Genomic DNA, 23,104 nt, shown 5'->3' with positions numbered 1-23,104 from the left:
TAAGCAAAAGCATAAAACTCTAAAACTATGAATGTGAAGAAACCTAGAGGAAGTGTGTATTTTCTCTCTAAGATTCTAATCTAAAATCTAAAAACTATGCGAATGAGAATGTGTGTTGAGTCTCTGCTTGTCCCCTGGCTCTAGTCTGTGTTTCTGGACCGAAAACTGGGTCCAAACTTGGCTCAAAATCGCCCCCAGCGTTTTCTGCAGGTAGCGCATGTCACGCGTACGGGTCAGTCACGCGTGCGCGTCGTTTGGCGATTTTCCTTGTCACGCGTACGCGTCAGGCACGCGCACGCATCACCGTGCGAACTCCAATTCACGCGCACGCGTGAGCCATGCGTGTGCGTTGCTCTTCGCTGGTTGTCTCCTTTATTTCTTGTGCTCCTTCCATTTACGCAAGCTTCCTCTCCATCCTCTAAGCCATTCCTGTCCTATAAAGCCTGAAAGCACTTAACACACAAATCACGACATCGAATGGTATAAAGGAGAATTAAAATACACAATTTAAAAGCTTTAGGAATCAAGTTTTCAATTATAGAACAAAATTAGGAAGAAATTGTAAAATCATGCAATTATATGAATAAGTGTGCAAAGACTTGATAAAAACCACTCAATTGAGTGCAAGATAAACCATAAAATTGAAGCATCGGACACAAATAATAGCAAGTTGATAGACAACATAGAGGCAAGACTTTCTGTGCTAAAAGAATGATCAGAGATAGCTAACAGGAATGAGATCCTAAAACTAAAAGATGATCTTACTAAGGCCTACCAAAATGTTGAAATATTGAAGAAAAAATCAAGAATCAAATGGTTGTGGTATGGTGACCAAAACATTAGATTTTTTCATTCCAAGAACCAAGTCCGTAATAAAAGGAATAAGATATGGCAATTGAAAGATGAAACGGGGTTGTGGTGCACTAATCATGACACTATTATAGCTAGGGAACAGAGATACTTTGAGACTCTCTTTGCTTCGGGTGATGTTGAGGATCCCGCGGTGCTTTTCGAAGATTTAAGGAGAAAGATTAGTGCTTAGGCTAATCGAAATTTGGCAAAATTAGTGTCAGAGGAGGAAATTAAGAGAGCTATTTTTTCTATTAATTATGAGGCAGCCCCAGGAGATGACAGATTTATAGCAAGATTTTATAAATTCTATTGGCCTATCATTAGAGGCGACATTTGTAGAATGGTTAAAAGCGTTTTTGGAGGTAAAAAAATTCTAAAAAGTTTTTATCATGCCATGCTCATATCTGTTTAATTCCTAAGATCCCTAATGCTACATCTATGAATCATATAAGACCCATTAGTCTTAGCACAGTATTTTACAAAATAATTTCAAAGATCTTAGTACACTGAATGCAATGCCTAATGAATAGAATTATCAGAGTGCATTCATAATGGGGAGACTCATTAATGACAATATTAATGGGGCTTATGAGTATATGTATTTTCTTAAGGAAAAGAGTTATGAAGATTTTGATTTGGTTCTAAAACTTGGTATGAGAAAGACATATCATATAGTGGAATGGAGTTTTATTTGGTTTGTTAAGCAGAAATTGGGTTTCTCTGAGAAATGGATTGGGTTGATAAAAAAATATTTACATACTATTTTTTATTCTATTATTGTGGAAAGATCACCAATTGGTTACTATAAACTAACAAGAGGGTTTCGACAAGGAGATCTCCGCTCCCCTATCTCCTTTTACTATGTGCAGAAGGTCTCTCCTTTCTGCTCCACAAAAGAGAATAACCTATTTCAGGGGCTTCAATTGAGCAATAGATTTTCAACCATCAACCATCTATTATTTGCAGATGATTTTCTACTATTTTGCAAGGCAAATTAGCATAGTTGTGACAATCTAATGCAAACTAAGGGTGTCAATGGGTAGGGTAGGATAGGGTTTGAGTCCAATCCTAACCACGCATATTGAGTTTTTTTTTACTAAAACTCAGCCTTATTCTACCCATGGGTTGAGAACATACCAACCCTAATCCTACCAATTCTCAACTCTCGGGTTAGTAAAAAAATACAATAATATTATATAACCTAATGAGCATGTAAATTAAAAATTCAACACAAATAACACAATCATCCCACAAACAACATAAATATCAAATGTTTAATTCTACATAGTAAGGCGAGCATAGTGCTGAATAGAGCACGCGAGCACAGCAACCACAATGCTGAACGTGAGCACAGGCACAGAGCACCAGCGAGAGGAGTAGTCGGAGCAGGGAGCATGAATTTTCTTCCAAAAAATGCAGAGAGATTGAGAGGAGGTATTAGGGTTGGCTACTGGGTAAGGGTGATCTGAGTGAAGAGATTAGGACTTGTGTTATAATTGGGTATTTATGTATTACTAAATATAATTGACTTTTTTATAAACAAAAGCATTAAAATATTAAATGATAACCTTGGCTCAATTATTAAAAGTCTTTTATACCAAGGTAGAAGTCCTTGGTTCAACACTTACTTGCAACATATTTTTATATAACATTACATATACATATATAGGGTGTGGGTTGGTCGGATAGGGTTGAGACACAACCCGCACCCTACCTGATTCGCACTCAAACCTGCTCCACAATCAATCCTATCCACAGTAGGTAGGGTTGGCAACCCTATCCGACCGAGTTGGGTCGGATTGGATACCCGTGGATAGTGTACATATTGTCACCCCTAATGCAAATTCTACAAAATTACAATAACCTTAGTGGTGAGTGACGAGAAGACTTCTGCTAGTAAAGAATTTTATAAAAATAATCACGTTGTAAGTATAGTTTCTAAACCAACAGAGAATCCTTTCGAACAAAAGTTTGGTTGTCACAAGTAACAAACCCCTAATAAAATTGATAACCAAGTATTTAAACCTCAGGTCGGCTCTCAAGGAATTGCAGGGAAGTATAATTTATTATTGGTTATGGAAAAAGTATTTTTTTTTGGGTTTTTTAAGATAAAAAGCAACAATAGTAAATGGCAATGAAAACAAACTAACTATAAAAACTCTTGGCAAGGTATGAGAACTGGAAATCCCATCCTAGTTATCCTTATCAGGTGTGATGAATGATAAACCCCAATTTTGTGGTTTATCTTGTGCTTATTTTAGGGGATTTTATCACCTTTTCCCCACATTTATTCAATGAAATAGCATTGTTTTGCAATTCTCCATTGATTTGTGCTTAAATGTGAAAACATGCTTTTTAGGCCCTTAAATTGGTGATTTTAACTCACCTTAATTTCATTCGATGCCTTGATGTGTTTGTTGAGTGATTTCAGATTCATAAAACAAGTATCGGATGGAAGAAGTGAGGAGAAAAGCATGCAAAGCGGGAGAACTCATGAAGAAATGAAGGAACCGCAAAGCTGTCAAGCCTGACCTCTTCGCACTCAATCGACCATAACTTGAGCTACAGAGGTCCAAATGAGGCGGTTTCAGTTGCGTTGGAAAGCTAACATCTGGAGCTTCAAAATGATATAAAATTTGTCATAGTTGCCTGACGTCTATGGATGCACACGCGCACTGTACGCATGCGCGCCGATGGAGCAGCGTGATTCACTAAAGTGAAATCGTGGCCAGTGATTTGTAGAACATTTTGGGCCCAATACAACTCATTTCTAATGCTATTTCATACAGAATTCAAGCTTGGAAAAGGGGAGAGCAATTGTTTGAAGTTTTTGCATCATGTAGCTTAGTTTCTAGAGAGAGAAGCTCCCTCTTCTCTCTAGAATTAGGGTTCCTAGGATTAATTGCATCATAGATCCATGTTTAATTCCTTGCTTTCATCTTGTTTCTTCTACATTTTCATGCTCTAGTGATATAATCTTCTTGTTCCCTCTTGTTAATTTTCCTTTTCATGCCTCTTTGTTTAGGATTGATGAACACTTGTTGGATTTGGATTTTCTATTAATGTAATTGATGTTTGATGTCTTTTATTGTGAATTTGAGTTGTTGATCTTGTCTCCTTGCAATTTGTAGTTGGTAGATCTTACTATTTCTTGTCATTTATTATGCTTTCCTTTTATGCCTTCCAAGTTTTTGACAAAATGCTTGGTTGGATGTTAGAGTAGATCTTGAGCATTCTTGGCTTGGAAATAGTAATTAGGCAATCTTGAGTCATGAAAATTCCAACCCATGTTGGTGATCTAGAGTTGTTAGCTAATATTGTTTCCATTGACTCTAATCTCTTGCTAATTCACTTAGTGGGTTGATTAGGACATTTGGATTGAGATTAGCTAGTCTTGTTAGACTTTCTTTGAGTGTGAAGATAATATGATACCTTCTTCCATCTTTGAGGATGACGTAATAAGATAGATTCTTGTTTATTATTGTGATATGATTGATTAGTCTTGTTTGACATTCTCCCTATGTGAAGATGACATGATACCTTCTTCCATTTGTTTGAGTTGACTAAATAAGATGAATTAATCATTGTATGACTAGGATAGAAAGCCTATATTCTCAATCCTTGCCATGAATGTCTCTCTCTTTATTACTTGCTTTCTCTTATTTACTTGTCTTCTTTAAATACTTGCTTGATTTACTTTTCTTGTCATTTATTTCTTTTCCTTTTACCAAACCAAACCCCTTGCACCTTCATAGCCAATAATTGACTACTTCATTGCAATTCCTTGTGAGACGACCCGGAGTCTAAATACTCCGGTTAATTTTCATTGGGGTTTGTACATGTGACAAAACCATATTTTAATTTGATGTGAGAGTTGTTTGTTGGTTTGGAGCTATGCTTACAACGAAGTAATCCTTTTCTTTAAGAAGAAAATCTAGACCACCGACCACAATTTTTGTATCAAATTAATGGCGCCGTTGCCGGAGAGCTGCAATGGTACTATGTTATTAACTATTGTATATATTGTGAATAGCTTGATTTTTGGTTTGTTTGTTGTTTTTTGCTAGTTGTCGGACTTAGTTTTCTTTATTTCTTGTTAGCCTTTTGTTTTTATTTTCTCTTATCACCATGAATTCTCATCACTTTGGCTATGAGTTTGGTTCAAACTATGTTGTAAGAGATAGAATTTACAATGATAACATGCATCAAGGAATTGGAGATCAAATTTTGGCAAGAGTGATTGGGGACATGACTACTATCCTCACGGAGATGCGCGACAACCAAAGGGCATTTATTGCCACCTGAGCCGTCCAAGCGCCACCCCAACATGACTACTCTTCGGATTCTTATGGGTATAATCCTAATCCTTATGCATACCAATCTAATGTGTGTGATGACCCTTATTGTGATTGTCAACCACAACCATCATATGCATATGAACCCCCTCCTCAATATAGCCCTCCACCATACTCACAAGCCTTATACCACCATCCACCCCCATATGACCCTAACCCATACCCACCGTACCAACCACCATATCAACCATACCTAGAGCCACCACCATTCCAACACCAATACTCCCAAGAACCACAAAGTCCACACACACCTCCTCAAGAATTTCACCAATATGAACCACCTTCCAATTACAACAACCTTCCCTTAAACAATGAACCCTCTCTTCCACCATCACCTCCCGATGAAGCCCACATGCTAGAATTAAGAGATCTTGAATCTCATATCTTAAGGCGACACGAGGAGGATGAAAATAAGTTTAAGGAGTTAAGAGCGAAAATGGCTATCATGGTAGAAGCTATTGGCAACATAGTCTCATCCCGCCTAAGCTTATGCGATCAAGGCACTCCCATTGTTGAATGTGGAGAAGCAACCAAGGAGCTTAGTGAGGGAGTGAACTTGAAGCTTCAAGGTGAAAAAGAGGAGTTAAAGCAAGAAATGCAACAAGAGGAGGAGGTAGAGATTATTGAACAAGAGGAAGTAGTGGTTGGAGCCTTAGGATATGTTGAGTATATGGAGGAATCACAAATTGAAGAGCCTTCTTCCATGGAGTTCAAAGTTGATATTGAGGAGGAGAGTGCACAACCTCCAAGACATAATGTGATTGAAGAATTGGAAGAAGTGTCCCAAGTAATAGGCCCTCCTATTTATGATGATTCCATACCAACATATGATCCTTTTGAGCTTGAAGAATCCTTCTCCACTATGCTCAGAATTGATGATGAGGTAGATTTCACTAAACCTCCTATGTATGATTTGAGTGATGGGGAAGAGCTAGAGGACATTGGTGAAGAAGAACTTGAACTTGAGGAAGCTTGGCAAGAGGTAAAGCTTGAAGAACATTGCCAAGTGGTGGCCTCTAGGAGAGGATGGACGGGAGTAGAGCGTGTTTTGTCAAGACCATTGGGAACTCCTCCACCTAGGTTGTCATCTAATCCTTCATTTGAGTGGGTAAAACTTCTAACTCTTAGCTTTATTATCCCACTTGAATATGGTTTGCTTGAGACGGATGGCTAACTTAGGGTGCTTTGTAGAATTAAGCATAAGAGGAGGATGTTTAGTGGTTGGCGTTGTAAGTCTAGGCTCATTATGGTTGGAAGCTCAAAATTGAGGAGCATAGATTGGTGTAGTGCTCAATTGAATGGGTCTAGGAGGATAGTGTGGTGCTTCCATGAGAATTCATCTCTCTTGCCACCCGGAGGAAATCACCATGATCAACTCAAGGACGGGTGTGAAAACAAAGTGTGGGATCTCGGATCGCACAAGGAAGATCAACTTTGGGAGCCTATGGTTTGTGAAGAACTCCATCAAAGCTTGGCATTATTAACTTTGAATGATGAAGCACAATGGAAGTCCAAGCATTGGTGGATGTTCAAGGATGGATTCAAGCACAAGCCACCTTGATGAAGAGCTCCCCATAAGTCCAACTTAAGGACAATAAACAAAAGTGTTAGGTGGGAGACACCCCACCATAGTAACATCTTTCCCTTTTCTTCTTTGTAAATATTGGTAATTTAGGTTTAATTTCATGTTTTGATTGCTTAGCTGAGTTTATTTGGGAGTCTAGTAGGTTAAATAAGGTTTTATGATGTTTTGGTAGCTGTTTGGAGGTTTGGAATTCTTGGTTTGGTGCAAAAGCATAGAAAAATTTTGAAAAACATAGCACCATCCACGCGCACGCGTCATGTACGCGTACGCGTGGATTGAATTTTTCCACCCCTCCATACATTCACCCGAGAGTTGTGCCTGAAGTTTTCCAACTTTGTGCCCAAGGCACGCGCACGCATACTGGTGCAGTATTTCTAACCACAAACTATCCGGCAAGTGCACCGGGTCGTACCAAGTAATACCTTACGTGAGTAAGGGTCGATCCCACGAGGATTGATGGATTAAGCAACAATAGTGTTTGATAGGATTAGTTAGACAAACAGAAAATAGTGTTTGGAAGTTCAAAAGCATTAAACAGTAAATTAAGAATTTCAGAAAGCAAGCAGCAAATGAGTTGTAAAATATATATGGGAAAACAGTTAAGGCTTCAGAGTTATCTATTTTCTGGATTGACTTTTCTTATTAACTATTTTAATCATGCAAGATTTAATTCATGGCAAACTATTTGTGACTAGACCCTAATTCCTTAGACCTTCCTAGTCTCCTCTAAAATTCATCAACTGCCAATTCCTTGGTCGATTAATTCCAATTAGAGGGTGATGAGCAAATTCTAGTTTATATGCCACAAGAATCCTAATTGTCCAAAAATAAAGGGATTATATGTCACGTATCCCGTTAAATAGAAACAATTAGAAATTTAGGATAATATGTTTTCAAGCTATTGTTCAAGTAAAGAGCTTTTCCAAGTTATACAAGAACTCAATTAGAACATGGGTCATACTTCCGTTCCACCCAAATTCATAAAATAAGGAACGAAAACAATTATTGAAATATAAATCAAAACATGAATTAAAATAGAAAAATAATATTACCAATCCATACAATAGACAAAGCTCCTAACCTTAACAGTGGAGGATTAGTTGCTCATGGGAGAATATTATGGAATACGGAATGTAAATTTGGAATAGGATGGGATCCTCCCCAGGACCTCTCTCAAAAGAGAGGTTTCTTCTCCCTTTTATAACTAATCCTAATAAATTTAAAATCTAATTTTTAAAATTAAAAATAATATCTTTTCCTAGAATTCAAATTTGAATTTAAATAAAAAATTAACTAAATAATCAAGTCTTCAATTGATGGGTGGGGACCACTTGTTTTGTCCATTCTGCAGCTTCTAATATGTGTTTTTTGGGCTGGAAACTGGGTCAAAACAGCCCAAAAATCGCAGCCATCATTTTTCTGCGTTTATTGCACGTGGCGCATATCATGCGTACGCGTCAGTCACGCGTACGCGTCGATGGTCTTTTCTGCGAGTCACGCAGACGCGTCGGTTACACGCACGCGTCGCTGAGCAAATATTCAAATCATGCGTACGCGTCAGTCACGTGCACGCGTCGCCATGGAAAGCTCCAAATCACGCGTACGCATCAGTCACGCATACGCGTCGCTCCTCGCTGCCATCTCCTTTGATTTTTGTGCTGCAGAAACTACATCAAATTCCGCCAAATGCTACCTAAAATAAACAAAATTGCAAAAGACTAAAAGTAGCATCCATATTGGCTAAAAGATAATTAATTCTTTATTAAACTCAACAAATTAGATGCAAATTCACTAGGAAAAGATAGGAAAGATGCTCACGCATCACAACACCAAACTTGAACTTTTGCTTGTCCTCAAGCAACCAAAACTAATATAAGCTTAGGATGTGAATTTGCATGAGAATGAGAGTTCGATTAAGCTCATGTCTCTTCTTATAGTGGGGTTTACAACTGCAATCCTGAATAGTTTTGACATCTCACTTTATCCTTTGAAGTTCAGAATGATTGGCATCCATAGGAACTCAGAATTCATATAGTGTTATTGATTCTCCTAGTTCAGTATGTTGATTCTTGAACACAGCTACTTTATGAGTCTTGGCCATGACCCTAAACATTTTGTTTTCCAGTATTACCACCAGATACATAAATGCCACAGACACATAACTGGGTGAACCTTTTCAGATTGTGACTCAGCTTTACTAGAGTCCCCAGTTAGAGGTGCCCAGAGCTCTTAAGCACACTCTTTTTGCTTTGGACCACGACTTTAAACGCTCAGTCTCAAGCTTTTCACTTGACACCTTCACACCACAAGCACATGGTTAGGGACAGCTTGATTTAGCCGCTTAGGCCAGGATTTTATTCCTTTGGGCCCTCCTATCCATTAATGCTCAAAGTCTTGGATCCTTCTTTTTTACCCTTTGCCTTTTAGTTTAAAGGGTTATTGGCTTTTTCTACTTGCTTTTTTTTCTTTTTTTTTTCTTTTTTTTTCTTTATTTTTTTTGCAAGCTTCGTGTTTTTCACTACTTTTTCTTGCTTTAAGAATCAATTTTATGATTTTTTAGATTATCAATAACATTTCTCTTTTTTTATCATTCTTTCAAGAGCCAACAATTTTAACATTCATAAACTTCACTATAAAAAATATGCACTGTTCAAGTCATGCATTCAGAATCACAGAAAGTACCACCACATCTAAGTAAATAAGACTATTCTTCAATATAAACTCACTTTCTCATGCAATACATCACTTCTGTATTTATTTATTTATTTATTTTTTGAATTTCAAGCTCAGTGAGTAATACATGAGACATCTTTTCGGAATTAAAGCAATCAAGAGAAAACTAAACTAGACCTAGGATTCTAACTAATAAAGGATCATGCAACAAACAAAGCAAAATAGCAGAAAACCGGAACATAACATAGTAAATGCGGGAAGGAAAAAAATGAAAGGAACTCAACCACCTTAGTTATCCGAGCGGTCGTTTTATTCTTCAGGTTGTGCTCCTTTGTGAAGATGATTCGCTTCCCTTTGGTGCCATATGAATAAACAGAAAACCCATAAGCGAAGCGTCAACACCAAACTTAAAGGTTTGCTTGTCCTCAAGCAAAGAAGAACTGAAAATAGAAAGAGACAAATATTATTATGAAAGAAAAAAGAAAGGATAAAATAACAAAAGAGAATTAGGATTGGGAGAGGGAGAAAGAAAATTAAAACTGGGCGGCGAAGGCGACGCGTACGTGTACGGCACGCGTACGCGTTGGTCGCGGAATTTCCTTAATGACGCGTCCGCGAGCCCTGGGTTTTGCGCAATTCGCGCGAAGCCAGCCGCGCGCACGCATAATTCTCTATTCGCGTGGCTGGGGAACTAAGATTCCCATGTGATGCGTGCGCATTATGCACGCGCACGCGTGGCTGGTTGTTTCTGCAAAGGATGCGAACGCATTGAGGACGCGTCCGCGTGACCAAGTTTTGTGCAAATGGCATACTTCCAGCCCCAAGCCAGCACAACTTTCTGCCAAAACACCTTTTACGCTGATTGCGAGGTCACGCGTACGCGTCGATGACGCGGACACGTGGAGTGCCAAAATCATGAATGACGCGCACGCGTGGGGTACGCATACGCGTGGGTTTGTTTGTGCTAGAGGCATCATTTTTGCATCATTCCCGCACAACCCTATGTTCAAATTTATTTTTCACGCACACCCATCTGACGTGTACGCGTCGTGTGCTCTTTTTTTTTTCGCCTGAGGTGTTCGGTTCATGTGATAAGATAGCTGCATGATCTGAAAAACAGTAAAAACTTAGTAAAAATTAAATATGTAAGAAAAATACTACTAATAAATATAAAACAAAATAAAGCTAAGAATGAAAAGGAATGATCATACCACGGTGGGTTGTCTCCCACCTAGCACTTTTAGTTAAAGTCCTTAAGTTGGATATGTGGTGAGCTCCTTGTCATGGTGGCTTGTGCTTGTACTGATCCAGAAATCTCCACCAATGTTTGTAATTCCAATGGCCACCGAGATTCCAAACTAGGTGCATGACGCCTTCGAGCAAGTTGAAGCAAGTGACAAGGCCCCATGAGTGTTGATTGTGGAAATGAATTCCAGGATCCCAAGCCTTGCTTTTATACCCCTCTCCTTGTGGATCACCATTGTTCCCACCGGTGGCAAGCGATCTGAATTCTCATAGAGACATCTAAACAACCTTCTAGGCCCATTCAATTGAACTCTACACCAATCCTTGCACTTCGATTTAGAGCATGCAACCATATTGAACCTTCCTTGATAACTCTTACCACTAACCATCTTCCTCTTACTCTTAATGCCACAAAGAGCTCTAAGTTGACTATCCATCTCCAGTAGCCCATATTCAAGTGGGAACGTAAAGGTTAAGGATAGGAATTTTACCCACTTGCATGTTGTATTAGATGGTGATGGCTTTGGGAGAGGTCTTGCAAGCTCTACTCCTTTGTGCTCTTCTTTGATAAACCCCAATTTTGTGATTTATCTTGTGCTTATTTTAGGGGATTTTATCACCTTTTCCCACATTTATTCAATGAAATAGCATGGTTTTGCAATTCTCCCTTGATTTGTGCTTAAATGTGAAAACATGCTTTTAGGCCCTTAAATTGGTGATTTTAACTCACCTTAATTTCATTCGATGCCTTGATGTGTTTATTGAGTGATTTCAGGTTCATAAGGCAAGTATCAGATGGAATAAGTGAGGAGAAAAGCATGCAAAGCGGGAGAACTCATGAAGAAATGAAGGAACCGCAAAGCTATCAAGCCTGACCTCTTTACACTCAATCGACCATAACTTGAGCTACAGAGGTCCAAATGAGGCGATTCCAGTTGCGTTGGAAAGCTAACCTCTGGGGCTTCAAAATAATATAAAATTCGCCATATTTTCCTGTCGTCTATGGATGCGCACGCTCACTGTACGCGTACGCGCCGATGGAGCAACGTGATTCACTAAAGTGAAATCATGGCCAGTGATTTGTAGAGCATTTTGGACCAATCCAACTCATTTATAATGATATTTCATGCAGAATTCAATCTTGGGCAAGGGGGGAGCAATTGTTTAAAGTTTTTGCATCATGTAGCTTAGTTTGTAGAGAGAGAAGCTCCCTCTTCTCTCTAGAATTAGGATTCCTAGGATTAATTGCATCATAGATCCATGTTTAATTCCTTGCTTTCATCTTGTTTCTTCTACATTTTCATGCTCTAGTGATGTAATCTTCTTGTTCCCTCTTGTTAATTTTCCTTTTCATGCCTCTTTGTTTAGGATTGATGAACACTTGTTGGATTTGGATTTTCTATTAATGTAATTGATGTTTGATGTCTTTTATTGTGAATTTGAGTTGTTGATCTTGTCTCCTTGCAATTTGTAGTTGGTAGATCTTATTATTTCTTGTCATTTATTATGCTTTCCTTTTATGCCTTCCAAGTGTTTGACAAAATACTTGGTTGGATGTTAGAGTAGATCTTGAGCATTCTTGGCTTGGAAAGAGTAATTAGGCAATCTTGAGTCATGAAAACCCAACCCATGTTGGTGATCTAGAGTTGTTAGCTAATATTGTTTCCGTTGACTCTAATCTCTTACTAATTCACTTAGTGGATTGATTAGGACCTTTGGATTGAGATTAGCTAGTCTTGTTAGACTTTCTTCGAGTGTGAAGATAATATGATACCTTCTTCCATATTCGAGGATGACGTAATGAGATAGATTCTTGTTTATTATGATATGATTGATTAGTCTTGTTTGACATTCTCCCTATGTGAAGATGACATGATACCTTCTTCCATTTGTTGGAGTTGACTAAATAAGATGAATTAATCTTTGTATGACTAGGATAGAAAGCATATATTCTCAATCCTTGTCATGAATGTCTCTCTCTTTATTACTTGCTTTCTCTTATTTACTTGTCTTCTTTAAATACTTGCTTGATTTACTTTTCTTGTCATTTATTTCTTTCCCTTTTACCAAACCAAACCCCTTGCACCTTCATAGCCAATAATTGACCACTTCATTGCAATTCCTTATGACACGACCTGGAGTCTAAATACTCCGGTTAATTTTCATTGGGGTTTGTACATGTGACAAAACCATATTTTAATTTGATGTGAGAGTTGTTTGTTGGTTTGGAGCTATGCTTACAATGAAGTAATCCTTTTCTTTAAGAAGAAAATCTAGACCACCGACAACAATTTTTGTATCAATGAGAATTATTATTGCTCCCACTTAGTTAACCCTTACTAAATAAAGAAAAGTCAAGTGGACTAATAAATTGATTCCTCAATTCCTAGTCAACTCCTATGGAAAGACTAGCTTTAGAGGGATCCAAATCAATCAGCAATTTCTAATTTTCAATCAACAGCTGAGTTTGACAACTCAAGTGTCACCAATTTCTCAACCATAGCCAAAAGGAGAAAATCTACTCGAATAAAAATTCCTTGAAAATAATAAAAGGGAATATGGTAATTAAAATTCAATTGGAAAAAATTAAACAGATAATAGATTTAAATGGAAAAGTACTCTTTGCATTAATAATTTAAATGAACATTGAACCTAGAATTGAGAAGAAGAAGAAATCCTAATCCTAAAACCTAAGAGAGAGGAGAGAGCCTCTCTCTCTCTAAAACTACATCTAAAACCTAAAATTGTGAATAATGAATGTTGTTTCTATGAATGGATCGATTCCCCCACTTTATAGCCTCTAATCTGTATTTTCTGAGCCAAAAACTGGGTCAAAAACAGCCCCAAAATTGCCCCCAGCAATTTCTGATACGTCCAGCACGCGGCAAAGTCATGCGTGAGCGTCGTCCACGTGTGAGCATGGATTGGATTTTTACCAGGTCACGCGTGTGCGTAATCCACGCGTTCGCGTCACCTATCTTCAGGGCAGCTATAAAAAATTATAAATGGTTGCGAAGCCATGGATGTTAGCTTTCCAACGCAACTGAAACTGCCTCATTTGGACCTCTGTAGCTCAAGTTATGATCGATTGAGTTCGAAGAGGTCAGGCTAGATAGCTCAGCAATTCCTTCAGTTTCTTGTATTCCTTCCACTTTTGCATGCTTTCTTTCCATCCTCTAAGCCATTCCTGTCCTGTAATCTATGAAAACACTTAACACACATATCAAGGCATCGAATGGTAATAAGAGAGGATTTAAACATAGCAAATTTAAGGTCAAAGAAGCATGTTTTCAATCATAGCACAAAATCAGGAAGGACAACGTAAAACATGCAAATCATATGAATAAGTGAGTAAAGAATTGATATAAACCACTCAATTGAGCATAAGATAAACCATAAAATAGTGGTTTATCAGTGAGAATACTAACCTCAATAAATCAGTAATATTTTTTTTGCAAGAATACACCTCAGTAGCTTAGACAAAATCTGGCTAACGTTCTTGAAGTTCCTAATGTGGGTGCACAAGACAAATACCTTGGACTCCCCTCTATGGTCTCAAGATAAAAAAAGAAACATTTTCTTATATGAAAGACAAAATTTTCCGAAAGCTAAATCATTGGAAAAGGCATTTGCTATCTATTAGTGGAAGAGAGGTTCTTACTAAAGCAGTTGGAACAGCCATCCCAATTTACACTTAGCTATTTTAAACTGCCGAAGACTCTAATCAATGATTTGTAATGAATGATGATGAATTTCTGGTGGGGACAGAGGCAGAATAAACGGAAGATGCATTGGATTGGCTGAGACAATGGCTAGAGAAAAGACTGACGAAGGTGTGTGTTTTAAAGACCTAAAGGCCTTCAATTTAGCTATGATAGCTAAACAAAGTTAGAGATTAATGAATAAGCCACACTCTTTATTCTACAAAATATATAAGAATAAGTATTTCAGGTTTACCTCATTCATGGATGCTAAATCTGGAAATCGCCCCTCTTAGGCCTGGCAAAGTCTCCTAGAGAGTAGAAAGGTGCTGGAGAAAGGAGTAAAATGGAGAGTAGCAAAGCATGGTGCTGTCAAAATCTGGGATGAACCATGGTTGGTTCAGTACCTTTTTTTTCGGCTGTTGCGCACTGAGACAGCAATTCCCAACCTCCTATGGGTTCAACAACTCCTTGATGAAACTAATAATTGGAACCTGCAATTGATTCGTTAAAATTTTAGTCAAGAAATTACAAATTAGATCTGTCAAACGCCAATAATGGATGAGGAAGATGCTATCACCTGGTCCATTTATAGGGCGGGATGGTACATTGTAAACTCAGGATACAAAACTGTATTATTCTTCTACCATGCTACCACTGAGCATCTTCTAGAGAGATTTAGAAAAAAGAAAATTTAGAAAGAAGTATGGCGTCTGAACTACCTTCCCAAAATTAGAGTCTTCATATGAAACTCATCTATAATGACCTCCCGATATAAGAAAAGATCCATGAACAGCTGCCTCAGGTGGAATCTCATAGCCTGAGGTGCAACTCAAGTCCAGAATCATCACTACATGCACTAGTATTCTGCCCTGAAATTTTGGAGATTTGGAACGCTTCACAACTTGCTAGCTATATTCTCATAAATGCTCAACTGAATCCATGGAAATGTGTGTGTTAGAGTATAATTAGGATCAATTAGATCAATTAGCATTATTTAACATATCTGAATATTTATTATAGGATATTACGTCTTTATTATTTCGATTTTCTTAGCACCTATAAATCTCCTTTTATATTGTATCATTCTACACAACTTGAATACTTACAAATATTTTTTCTATTGCTCCCTCTCTCCTTTCTAATATGGTATCAGAGCCATGGTATCCTCCTTGAGGAGGATCAGTTGATTTTTTTCTGGTGAAATCACCATATTTTTCTTCCGTGCCATTTTTTTCCTTCTCTTTTGTCATTACTTTAATGCTTTTCTGACCTCACCGATTAACTCATCCACTACTTACTTATTCTTATGGAGAAACTATATGTTTTTCGTCACCTTCCGACAGTTTGTAATCTTTTCTCACTTTGTCACTTTTTAACAGTTTTTCGACAGTTCGTCATCTTTTCAGCAGTTTTTTGGCAGTTGGCCACTCTTGTGGCAGTTCTGTCTGCGTTCTCTTCTGGCAGTTCCGTCTGTGTTCCCTTCTGGTAGTTTCGTTTGCACTTCCTTTCGGCAGTTCCGTCTACGTTTCCTTGTGGCAGTTCCGTCTGTGATTTCTTTCGAAAGTTCCATCTGCGCTTCCTTCCGGTAGTTCTGTTTGCGCTTTCTTCCGGCAGTTTCGTCTACACTTCCTTCCGACAGTTTCGTCTGCACCCATTCTATCAGTTTATGCATTTTTTTTATTTAATTGTTTCAAATAAGTTTCAAACTCAAGTTGTCACTTGAGTTTGAAGAGGGACGTTAGAATATAATTAGGATCAATTAGATCAATTAGCATTATTTAACATATCTAAATATTTATTATAGGATATTACATTTTTATTATTTCGATTCTCTTAGCACCTATAAATTCCCTTTTATATTGTATCATTGTACACAACTTGAATACACTCAATAATACACAAATTCTTTCTCCAATTTAGTCTCGTGTTTCTAACCGTGTGATTGAATTGATCGAGACACTGAAAAAACTTTCAGACTATAAAAGAAATATGGCAAAAGTGGCTTACTTACTTTGGAACATATGGCTTGACAAGAACTCGTTCATATTTGAAGGTAAGAAGAAATCACTTGGAGAAGTTCTATCCCAAGTTACCCACTGTGCGGAGGAATTCTAGAAAGGGGAATGCTAGGTAAACAATGACCATTTTGAACAACATGAATAACCACCAATCAAATAAAAATACACTACACCCTAGTTTAATGCTATTAATTAAATTTACTCTTTTAACCCTATTAATTCACATTGTTCACACATTGTTCAAAAAAGTTGTTGTTTACCTGTACTTTTTCTTCTAGAAAAATCGAAGACACCACCACCGAACGCCACTGTAATAATGTTTTCTCTTGATTCTCTTTTCTTTAATAAAGTTATTGAATTATCTTTTTCTTTGGGTATTGCCTTACTTTAAGGGTGTGTGTGGTTGGAGGATGTTCATACCCTGGGTCGAGCTATCCGACCTGGGATGATCGGAGACAAAGCGACCGACCTCTTCAGGTCAGACTATTCGACCTCTTTACAAAAGAGGTCGACCAAATCGACAGGAAAGCCCAAAAAGGGCCCAACTCAAGGAATAGACCCAAATCCAAAGGCCGCCCAGGCCTATAGAGATAAGGGACGGTTCCGTTGAAGATAAGCTGACCTCATCCAAAGATAAGATAAGATAAGATAAGATAAGATAACTAACTTATCTTATCTAAGAAGGTCACTTCTCACCATTATAAATACACTGGAGCACCCAGGTATAACTCATACTCTGATTCTACAAAAAACCTGTTTAATACCCATGCTAACTTAAGCATCGGAGTCTCTTGCAGGTACCCCCCACCCTCCGGTGACCAAGGATCAGCAGTGCAGTCAGTCCAACAAGTCGAACACCATAACTCCGGCCGCCACTCACCGGCCGAACTCGTCGGCACCGACCAACACAGAAGATCTCATCCGAGATCGACCTACAGTTTCAGGTAACCCTCGGAACATTGGCGCCGTTGCCGGGGAACCTGGAAGTCATCCCATCACCATGGCAGACGAATAGGATAACGACCACAACTCAGATTTAGAGGACAGAACGCTGTACAAAAACATGGGTGCAACACCAAAGGACACTCCGAAATCTAACGGAGACAAAAACTCATCACATCCGGGAGTAATAGAAGCCCTTCAAGATCGCCTAAAGCAACTCGAAAAAGAAAGCCAGTACCAGCAAGAAGTCGGCAAGGATCTACAAAGAGAGGTAAGACGACGTCGAGAATTAAAAGATAAACTTCTACAACTTGAAGCCGATCTCAAAGCAAAGACTACCCAGACCACCCCTGAAGACAACTCTCACAAAGATCAGGATCCATTCACTAGGGAAATCATGAAGACTAAAATCCCCAAAGACTTCAAACTTTCTGGATATGACTTTGTATGATGGCACTACAGATCCCAACCATCACCTCAGTAATTTCAGAAGCAGAATGTACCTCACCGACGCCTCAGACGCCGTTCGCTGCAAAGCTTTTCCAACGACTCTCACGAAGACAGCAATTAGATGGTTTGACAACCTACCTCCAAAGTCCATCTCCAACTTTGACGACCTGGCCAAAAAATTCCTGGCCAGATTTTCCATCCAAAAAGACAAGGCTAAGCACGCCCCCAGTCTACTAGGTATCAAGCAAGGAGATCGGGAAAGTCTCCGCAACTACATGGAAAGATTCAACAAAATGTGCCTAGACATACAAAGCTTACCAACAGAGGCTGTCGTCATGGGCCTCATCAACGGCCTACAAGAAGGACCCTTCAGCCAATCTATATCAAAGAAATATCCCACATCCCTAGACGAGGTACAGGAGCGGGCAGAGAAGTACATCAACATAGAAGAAAATTCTCGACTTGGAGAAGCCTTGAAATTCGGTTTCACCTACCGAGATAAAGATAGAGAATCTAAGAAGAAGGAAGATCGAACGGGCGAAAAAATCAAAAAGTATCATAATTACACCCCTCTTCGGGTGTCCCTTGTGGATATTTACAAAGAAGTCTGTAACACAGAAAAGATACCCCCAACTCGACCACTCAAAGGCAAAAAAGGAGGAGGAAATCGGAACGAGTACTGTGAATATCATCGGGTCCGAGGACATTCCACCAACGAGTGCTTCGACTTAAAAAACATCATAGAAAAGTTAGTAAGGGAAGGAAAACTAAATCGGTATCTAGCCACCTGAGATGATGAACAAAGAAAAAGACGAAGAGATGAAGACGTCGGACGCTGAGCGATCACCTCGTACGCTAGAAAGACATGTCCATATGATACACAGAGGATTTGCAGGAGGTGGAATCTCCAAATCATCCCGCAAAAGATACCTCAAAGAAGTATATCATGTGGAAAGGAAGGAGGAAGCACCCGACATCCCTGCAACCACGTTCACCAAAGAAGACGCATCTGGTATCATCTCAGGACACGACAATCCCATGGTCATCACCATCATACTGGCAAACGCTAACCTCCACCGCACATTAATAGACCAAGGGAGTTCTGCCGACATCTTATTCAAAACTGCCTTCGAAAAACTCGGCCTAGAAGAAAAAGAGCTTAGAGCATACCCGAACAGCCTGTTCGGACTAGGAGATACCCCAGTACAACCACTGGGATACGTGTCGCTACACACAACCTTCGGAAAAGGGAACCAATCCAGAACACTCAACATAGACTACATTGTGGTCGACGTGAGTTCAGCCTACAATGCCCTAATAGGTCGGACAACACTAAATCAACTCGGCGCAATAGTCTCGACTCCACATCTATGCATAAAATTCCCAACTACAGAAGGGATAGCTACGATAAAAGCAGATCAAAAGATGGCACGCCACTGTTATAACGAAAGTCTAAACCTCAGAGGAAGAGGAGAATAGTTCCATACAATTGAGCTTAGTGGAGTTCAGAGACGTGAAGAACTCCATCCACAACCCGAAGGAGAAATAGAGAAAGTTCAGATTGGGGATAGCTCGGACAAAACAACTAATATTGGCACGATCCTGAAGGGAGACGCAAAAGAATTACTAGTACAGTTCTTACGAGATAATGTCGATCTCTTCGCATGGAAAGCTGCAGACATGCCAGGCATAGACCCCAAGCTAATGAGTCACAAGTTGGTGGTCTATCCAGGATCTCGGCCGGTACAGCAGAGACGAAGAAAACTTGGGCCAGAACGATCCCAAGCTGTGGAAGAACAGGTACAAGCACTACTGGAGGCAGGATTCATAAGAGAAGTCAAGTACCCACTATGGCTAGCTAATGTCGTCTTGGTGAAAAAATCAAATGGGAAGTGGCGAATGTGCACCGACTACACCGACCTCAACAAAGCCTGCCCAAAAGATCCTTACCCACTCCCAAGTATCGATGCCCTGGTAGATGCTTCCTCCGGATATAGATACCTCTCGTTTATGGATGCATATTCCGGATACAACCAAATTCCCATGTATCCACCAGATCAAGAAAAGACCTCGTTTTTAACCCAAAAGCAAATTACTGCTACATTGTGATGCCTTTCGGCCTCAAGAATGCGGGAGCTACTTATCAAAGGCTAATGAATAAAGTCTTTTCAGATCATATCGGGAAAATTATGGAAGTCTACGTGGACGACATGTTAATAAAGACACAAAGTGAAGAAACATTATTGTCCGACCTGGCCCAAGTATTCGATACTATAAGGAAGCATGACATGCGACTCAATCCCACAAAGTGCACCTTTGCAGTAGAATCGGGCAAATTCTTAGGTTTCATGGTCATAGAAAGAGAAATTGAAGCAAATCCAGACAAATGCCAGGCTATACTCAACATGAAGAGCCCGACTTGTGTCAGAGAGGTACAACAACTCAACGGGAGATTGGCAGCCTTATCCAGATTCTTAGCAGGATCAGCAATAAGATCTCTCCCGTTCTATGCCACTTTAAGGAAAGGAAAGAAGTTCGAATGGACAACAGAATGCGAGCAAGCCATCCAGGATTTCAAAAACTTCCTGGGACGACCGCCTATCCTAACTCAACCACGAGAGGAAGAACCACTCGTATTATACCTTGTAGTAGGAAGTCAGGCAGTAGCCTCAGCACTGGTTCGAGAGGACGACAAAGGGCAACAGCCTGTATATTTCATCAGTAAAGCGCTGCAGGGATCCGAGCTGAACTACCAAAAAATAGAAAAGTTCGCCTACACTCTCATACTGACATCTCGACAACTTCGCCCATACTTCCAGGCCCACATCATTAAGGTTCGGACCGACCAGCCCATAAAAGGGATACTGCAGAAAACAGATCTAGCAGGCAGAATTTTACAATGGGCAGTCGAGTTATCCGAGTTCGACCTCCAATACGAAGCTCGGACAGCCATCAAATCACAATACTTAGCCGACTTTATTGCAGAATTCACAGATACCCTGGAAACCCCCACAGAATGGAATCTCTACGTAGACGGGTCTTCAAATAAGACTGGAAGCGGCAGGTGTGATAATAGAAAGCAACCAAGGAACCCAAGTTGAGCTTTCCCTCAAATTTGGGTTCTCGGCCTCAAACAACCAGGCAGAATATGAAGCGTTACTAGCTGGTTTGAAGCTGGCTAAGGAGGTTGGAGCTCAAAAACTCAACATCTTCAGCGACTCACAAGTAGTCACCTCACAGATAACAGGGAGTTACCAAGCCAAAGATCCCACCATGAAAAAGTATTTGGATATAACCAAAGAACAGCTCGAACAACACGGGGAATATAAGATCTGCCACATACCCCGCGAACAAAATGCCCGAGCTGATGCACTCTCAAAGCTAGCCAGCACCAAACCAGGGGGCAACAATAGAAGCCTCATTCAAGAAATACTACAGAACCCGTCAATCTCGGAAGCAGAAAAAGTCCTAGCTATAACAAGTCAGGATCAAGGATGGATGACCCCCATAATTAATTACCTCAAAAAAGAAACACTCCCCACAAATGAGAAGGAAGCAAAGAGGTTAAAACGGGAGGCTCAGTACTACACCATCATAAACAACACCCTATACAAAAGAGGGATTTCAATACCATTGTTAAAATGTGTGCCGACCTCTAACACAAGGGAAGTTTTAGAGGAAGTACACAGCGGTATTTGTGGCAATCATCTCGGGGCACAAGCTCTCACCAAAAAGGTACTTCGGGCGGGATTTTATTGGCCAACTCTACAAAAGGAAGCTACGGAATTTGTAAAGACATGTCCCCCATGCCAGAAACATGCCAACTTTTATATCGCCCCGCCAGAAGAACTCATCAGCGTAACTTCGCCTTGGCCATTTGCAAAATGGGGACTCGATCTTCTCGGACCCTTTCCCCAGGGATCAGGACAAGTCAAATTCCTCATAGTCGGAGTAGACTATTTTACAAAGTAGATTGAGGCAGAGCCCCTAGCCAACACCACTGCTCAAAGAAGCCGGAAATTCCTATATAGGAACATTGTCACAAGGTTCGGGGTTCCATACTCCATCACCACAAACAATGGCACTCAATTCACAGATGCAGGCTTCAGGAAATTAGTAGCCGACTTGAACATAAAGCACCAGTTCACCTCCGTCAAACATCCTCAAGCCAATGGGCAAGCTGAAGTTGCTAACAAAGTCATATTGGCTGGGTTGAAATGGAGACTGCAAGATGCGAAGGGAGCTTGGGCTGAAGAACTTCCACAGGTCCTATGGGCATATCGAACCACGCCACATTCCACCACAAACGAATCACCGTTCCGATTAGCGTACGGAGTGGAGGCAATAATCCCAGTAGAGGTCGAGGAAGGGTCGCCTAGAGTAGTCCACTACAATGAAGAAGCTAACTCGCAACTTCAAAGAGAAGAACTCGACCTACTTCCGGAAATCCAAGAAAGAGCTCGGATCAGGGAAGAAGCGCTAAAGCGCCGAATGGCTTCAAGATATAATCAAAAGGTAGTGCAAAGAGGTTTTGCGGAGAATGATCTCATCCTAATCCAAAATGATATTGGAACAACTCGACCCGGAGAAGGAAAGTTGGCAGCAAACTGGAAAGGACCCTACCGAGTCATAGAAGTACTTGGGAAGGGCTACTACAGACTGTCCGAACTCGATGGACAAGAGCTTCCCAGATCGTGGCACGCCTGCAACCTAAGAAGGTACTATAGCTAGAAAAGGTAAAAGATCTCATCATAGGATACACTCTTTTTCCTGAAAAGGTTTTTTAATGAGGCACCAAGTTGAGATCCAGATATTATCCGACTTAAAAGGATGAAAAACTCCAACATGTATATATTTGCGCTTTCTTTTGAATAAAAAATATTTTAGATATTCTACAAATTCTCAAGACGCATTAATCTGAAGCATTCATCGTCCGATTATAAAGCAACAGATCGGCAGAAAGTGAAAAACAGATTCACTGCATGATCACGATAAAAGACCAATAAAGATGAAAACACGATTCATCTAAAGGTCGACAGAAACCACCTTCTACAAATTGGTAAAGATGAACACATAATAATGCAAGAAGTTATCGAAAGTGATCCGAAAAAAAGAACCTGACGAGATCTTATGGATTACTAAATAATAACTTAAAGACTGGCCGACGTTGAGAAGTCGGACCAAGTCAAACCAAGTTATCAGCAAATCCCTGGAAAGAGGTCTGGCCAACCCTATAAAAGAAGAATTGCTATAACTTAGAAGATATCAACCTAACGAAGT

Source organism: Arachis ipaensis, chromosome B7, assembly GCF_059453495.1.
Source record: "Arachis ipaensis isolate K30076 ecotype BB chromosome B7, ASM5945349v1, whole genome shotgun sequence".
NCBI lineage: Eukaryota > Viridiplantae > Streptophyta > Magnoliopsida > Fabales > Fabaceae > Arachis > Arachis ipaensis.
The sequence above is the reverse complement of the archived record's forward strand: the minus strand, read 5'-3'. Positions refer to the sequence as shown.